Here is a 6,113-nt window from a genome sequence, read left to right as displayed (position 1 = left end):
GGTTCCTGAGGAGTTACTGATGGGTTACTGTGAGGTTACTGAGGAGTTCCTGAGAGGTTACTGAAGGGTTCCTGAGCGGTTACGGAGGAGTTACTGAGGTATTCCTGAGGAGTTACTGAGCGGTTCCTGAGGAGTTACTGAGGAGTTATTGAGAGGTTCCGGAGTAGTTACTGATGGAATCCTGAGTAGTTACTGAGGTGTTCCTCAGGGATTACTGAGAGGAGACTGAGGGGTTACTGAGAGGACGCTGAGGAGTTACTGAGGGGAAACTGAGGGGACATTGAGGGGTTACTGAAGGGTTACTGAGGGGACACTGAGAGGACACTGAGGGGCCACTGAGGGGCCGCTGAGGGGCCGCTGAGGGATACTGAGGGGCCACTGAGAGGAAACTGAGGGGTTACTGAAGGGACACTGAGGGGATACTGAGAGGACGCTGAGGAGTTATTGAGGGGAAACTGAGGGGACATTGAGGGGTTACTGAAGGGTTACTGAGGGGATACTGAGAAGGCACTGAGAGGACGCTGTGGGGATACTGAGAGGACACTGAGGGGCCACTGAGGGGATACCGAGAGGGCTCTGACGGCCGCTGAGGGGATACTGAGAGGACACTGAGGGGACACTGAGGGGACACTAAGGGGCCACTGAGGGCCTGCTGAGGGGATACTGAGAGGATACTGAGTGGTTACTGAGGGGACACTGAGAGGACACTGAGAGGCCACTGAGGGGATACTGAGGGGCTACTGAGGAGACACTGAGAGGACACTGAGGAGACACTGAGAGGACACTGAGCGGTTACTGAGAGGACACTGAGGGGTTACTAAGGGGATACTGAGAGGATACTTAGGCGACACTGAGGGGATACTGAGTGGTTACTGAGAGGACACTGAGGGGCCACTGAGGGGATACTGAGAGGACGCTGAGGAGTTACTGGGGGGAAACTGAGGGGACATTGAGGGGTTACTGAAGGGTTACTGAGGGGATACTGAGAGGACACTGAGGGGTTACTGAAGGGTTACTAAGTGGATACTGAGAGGATACTGCGAGGTTACTGAGAGGACACTGAGGGGATACTGCGGGGCGACTGAGAGGACACTGAGGGGATACTGAGGGATTACTGAGGGGTTACTGAGGGTTTCCTGAGTAGTTACTGAGGGGTTCCTGAGCTGTTCTTGAGGAGATACTGAGGGGTTCCTGAGGAGTTACTAATGGGTTACTGTGAGGTTACTGAGGAGTTCCTGAGAGGTTACTGAAGGGTTCCTGAGCGGTTACGGAGGGGGTTACTGAAGAGTTACTGAGGTATTCCTGAGGAGTTACTGAGCGGTTCCTGAGGAGTTACTGAGGAGTTATTGAGAGGTTCCGGAGTAGTTACTGATGGAATCCTGAGTAATTACTAAGGTGTTCCTCAGGGATTACTGAGAGGAGACTGAGGGGTTACTGAGAGGATGCTGAGGAGTTACTGAGGGGAAACTGAGGGGACATTGAGGGGTTACTGAAGAGTTACTGAGGGGACACTGAAAAGACACTGAGAGGATACTGAGGAGCCACTGAGGGGCCACTGAGGAGACACTGAGAGGAAACTGAGGGGTTATTGAAGGGAAACTGAGGGGATACTGAGAGGACGCTGAGGAGTTATTGAGGGGAAACTGAGGGGACATTGAGGGGTTACTGAAGGGTTACTGAGGGGATACTGAGAAGGCACTGAGAGGACACTGAAGGGCCACTGAGGGTATACCGAGAGGGCTCTGACGGCCGCTGAGGGGATACTGAGAGGACACCGAGTAGTTTCTGAGGAGATACTGAGAGGACACTGAGAGGACACTGAGGGGACACTAAGGGGCCACTGAGAGGACACTGAGTGGTTACTGAGGGGACACTGAGGGGACACTGAGGGGACACTGAGGAGACACTGAGAGGACACTGAGGAGACACTGAGCGGTTACTGAGAGGACACTGAGGGGATACTGAGAGGACACTGAGGGGTTACTAAGGGGATACTGAGAGGATACTTAGGCGACACTGAGGGGATACTGAGTGGTTACTGAGAGGACACTGAGAGGATACTGAGAGGACGCTGAGGGGAAACTGAGGGGATACCGAGAGGGCTCTGAGGGGCCGCTGAGGGGATACTGAGAGGCCACTGAGGGGATACCGAGAGGGCTCTGAGGGGCCGCTGAGGGGATACTGAGAGGACACTGAGTGGTTACTGAGGGGATACTGAGAGGACACTGAGAGGACACTGAGGGACCACTGAAGGGCCACTGAGGGGATACTGAGGGGACACTGAGGATACACTGAGGGGACACTGAGGGGCCACTGAGGGGTTACTGAGGGGATACTGAGAAGTTACTGAGGGGATACTGAGAGGACACTGAGGGACACTGAAGGGCCGCTGAGGGGACACCGAGAGGACACGGAGGGGATACTGAGAGGACACGGAGGGGATACTGAGAGGACACTGAGGGGCCACTGAGGAGACACTGAGAGGACACTGAGGAGACACTGAGTGGTTACTGAGGGGATACTGAGAGGACACTGAGAGGACACTGAGGGGATACTGAATGGACACTGAGGGGATACTGAGGGAACACTGAGAGGACACTGAGCAGTTACTGCGTGGTTACTTAGTGGATACTGAGAGGATACTGAGAGGACACTGAGGGGTTACTGAGGGATTATTGAGGGGTTACTGAGGGTTTCCTGAGTAGTTCCTGAGCTGTTCTTGAGGAGATACTGAGGGGTTACTGAGGAGTTACTGAGGGGTTACTGTGAGGTTACTGAGGAGTTCCTGAGAGGTTACTGAGAGGTCACTGAAGGGTTCCTGAGGGGTTACTGAGGAGTTACTGAGGTATTCCTGAGGAGTTACTGAGCGGTTCCTGAGGAGTTATTGAGAGGTTCCGGAGTAGTTACTGATGGAATCCTGAGTAGTTACTGAGGTGTTCCTCAGGGATCACTGAGAGGAGACTGAGGGGTTACTGAGAGGACACTGAGGGGATACTGCAGGGCCACTGAGAGGACACTGAGGGGATACTGAGGGATTATTGAGGGGTTACTGAGGGTTTCCTGAGTAGTTCCTGAGCTGTTCTTGAGGAGATACTGAAGAGTTCCTGAGGAGTTACTGAGGGGTTACTGTGAGGTTACTGAGGAGTTCCTGAGAGGTTACTGAGAGGTTACTGTAGGGTTCCTGAGGGGTTACTGAGGAGTTACTGAGGAGTTACTTAGGTATTCCTGAGGAGTTACTGAGCGGTTCCTGAGGAGTTATTGAGAGGTTCCGGAGTAGTTACTGATGGAATCCTGAGTAGTTACTGAGGTGTTCCTCAGGGATTACTGAGAGGAGACTGAGGGGTTACTGAGAGGACACTGAGGAGTTACTGAGGGGAAACTGAGGGGACATTGCGGGGTTACTGAAGGGTTACTGAGGGGATACTGAGAGGACACTGAGGGGATACTGAGAAGGCACTGAGGGGACACTGAGGGGCCGCTGAGGGGATACTGAGAGGACACTGAGTGGTTACTGAGGGGACACTGAGAGGACACTGAGGGGCCACTGAGGGGACACTGAGGAGACACTGAGAGGACACTGAGCGGTTACTGAGAGGACACTGAGGGGATACTGAGAGGACACTGAGGGGTTACTGAAGGGTTACTAAGGGGATACTGAAAGTATACTGAGGGGACACTGAGGGGATACTGAGGGGTTACTGAAAGGAAACTGAGGGGATACTGAGAGGACACTGAGGGGATACTGAGAGGATGCTGAGGAGTTACTGAGGGGAAACTGAGGGGACATTGAGGGGTTACTGAAGGGTTACTGAGGGGATACTGAGGGGATACTGAGAAGGCACAGAGGGGACACTGAGGGGATACTGAGGGGCCACTGAGGGAATAGCGAGAGGGCTCTGACGGGCCGCTGAGGGGATACTGAGAGGACACTGAGTAGTTTCTTAGAGGACACTGAGAGGACACTGAGGGGCCACTGAGGGGCCACTGAGGGGATACTGAGGGGCCACTGAGGAGATACTGAGAGGTCACTGAGGGGACACTAAGAGGACACTGAGGGGCCACTGGGGGGATACTGAGGGAACACTGAGAGGTTACTGCGGGGTTACTGTGGGGATACTGAGGGGATACTGAGAGGACACTGAGGGGATACTGAGAGGACACTGAGAGGATACTGCGAGGACACTGAGGGGATACTGTGGGGCCACTGAGAGGACACTGAGGGGATACTGAGGGGTTACTGAGGGTTTCCTGAGTAGTTACTGTGGGGTTCCTGAGCTGTTCCTGAGGAGATACTGAGTGGTTCCTGTGGAGTTACTGAGGGGTTACTGTGAGGTTACTGAGGAGTTCCTGAGCGGTTACTGAGGGGTCACTGAGAGGTTACTGAGGGGTCACTGAGGGGTTCCTAAGGAGTTACTGAGGTGTTACTGAGAAGTTACTGAGCGGTTACTGAGGGGTATCTGAGGAGTTACTGAGGGGTTACTGAGGGGTATTTGAGGAGCTATTGAGGAGTTACTGTGGGGTTACTGAGTGGTTCATGAGGCGTTCCTGAGGAGTTACTGAGGGGTTACTGTGGGGTAACTGAGGGGTTACTGAGGGGCCACTGAGGGGTTACCTAGGGGTTCCTGAGGGGTCACTGAGAGGTTCCTGAGTAGTTACTGAGGTGTACCTGAGGGGTTACTGTGGGGCCACTGACGGGTTACTGAGGGGACCCTGCGGAGTTACTGATGGGTTCCTGAGAGGTTACTGAAGTATTCCTGAGGAGTTACTGAGGAATTACTGAGGGGTTACTGAGGGGTTACTGAGGGGTTACTGAGGAATTACTGAGGGGTTACTGAGGGGTTACGGGGAGCCTTCGGAGGGGCTATTGAAGAGTTACTGAGGGGCTACTAAGGGTTTACTGAGGTGTTCCTGAGGGGCCACTGAGGAGTTACTGGGGGGCCACTGAGGGGTAATCTAGGGGTTCCTGAGGGGTCACTGAGAGGTTCCTGAGTAGTTACTGAGAGGACACTGAGGAGTTATTGAGAGGACACTGAGGGGTTACTGAGAGGTCACTGAGGGGACACTGAGAGGATACTGAGGGGACAGTGAGGGGTTACTAAGGGGACAGTGAAGGGTTACTGAGGGGTTCCTGAGGAGTTACTGAGGTATTCCTGAGGAGTAACTGAGGGGTTCCTGAGGAGTTACTGAAAGGACACTGAGGGGATACTGACGGGACATTGAGGGGTTACTGAGAGGACACTGAGAGGGTACTGAGTTAATACTGAGAGGACACTGAGGGGTTACTGAGAAGACACTGAGGGGTTACTGAGAGGACACTGAGGGGATACAGAGGGAACACTGAGGGGATACTTAAGTGACACTGAGGGTACACTGAGAGGACACTGAGGGGTTATTGAGAGGCCATTGAGGGTATACTGAGGGGCCACTGAGGGGATACTGAGAGGATACTGAGGGAATACTGAGGGGACACTGAGGGGATACTGAGGGGTTACTGAAGGGATACTGAGAGGATACTGAGGGGTTACTGAAGGGTTACGGAAGGGACACTGAGGGGATACTGAGAGGTTACTGAGAGGACACAGGGGATACTGAGAGGACACTGAGGGGATACTGAGGGGCCACTGAGGAGTTACTGAAAGGTTACTAAGGGGATACTGAGGGGTTACTGAGAGGACATTGAGGGATTACTGAGGGGATACTGAGAGGATACTGAGGGGTTACTGAGGGGCCACTGAGGGGCCATTGAGGGGTTACTGAGAGGACACTAAGGGGATACTGAGAGGACACTGAGGGGTTACTGAAGGGTTACGAAGGGGACATTGAGGGGATACTGAGAGGTTACTGAGGGGCCACTGAGGAGTTACTAAAAGGTTACTAAGGGGATACTGAGGGGTTACTGAGAGGACACTGAGGGGTTACTGAGAGGACACTGAGGGGATACTGAGAAGACACTGAGGGATTACTGAGAGGAAACTGAGTGTATACAGAGAGGCCACTGAGGGGATACAGAGGGAACACTGAAGGGATACAGAGGGAACACAGAGGGGATACTTAAGTGACACTGAGGGGACACTGAGGGTACACTGAGAGGACACTGAGGGGTTATTGAGAGG

This window comes from Hemiscyllium ocellatum, chromosome 12 (genome assembly GCF_020745735.1).
Source record: "Hemiscyllium ocellatum isolate sHemOce1 chromosome 12, sHemOce1.pat.X.cur, whole genome shotgun sequence".
In the NCBI taxonomy this organism is placed as follows: Eukaryota; Metazoa; Chordata; class Chondrichthyes; order Orectolobiformes; family Hemiscylliidae; genus Hemiscyllium; species Hemiscyllium ocellatum.
Note: the sequence above shows the minus strand (reverse complement) of the source record.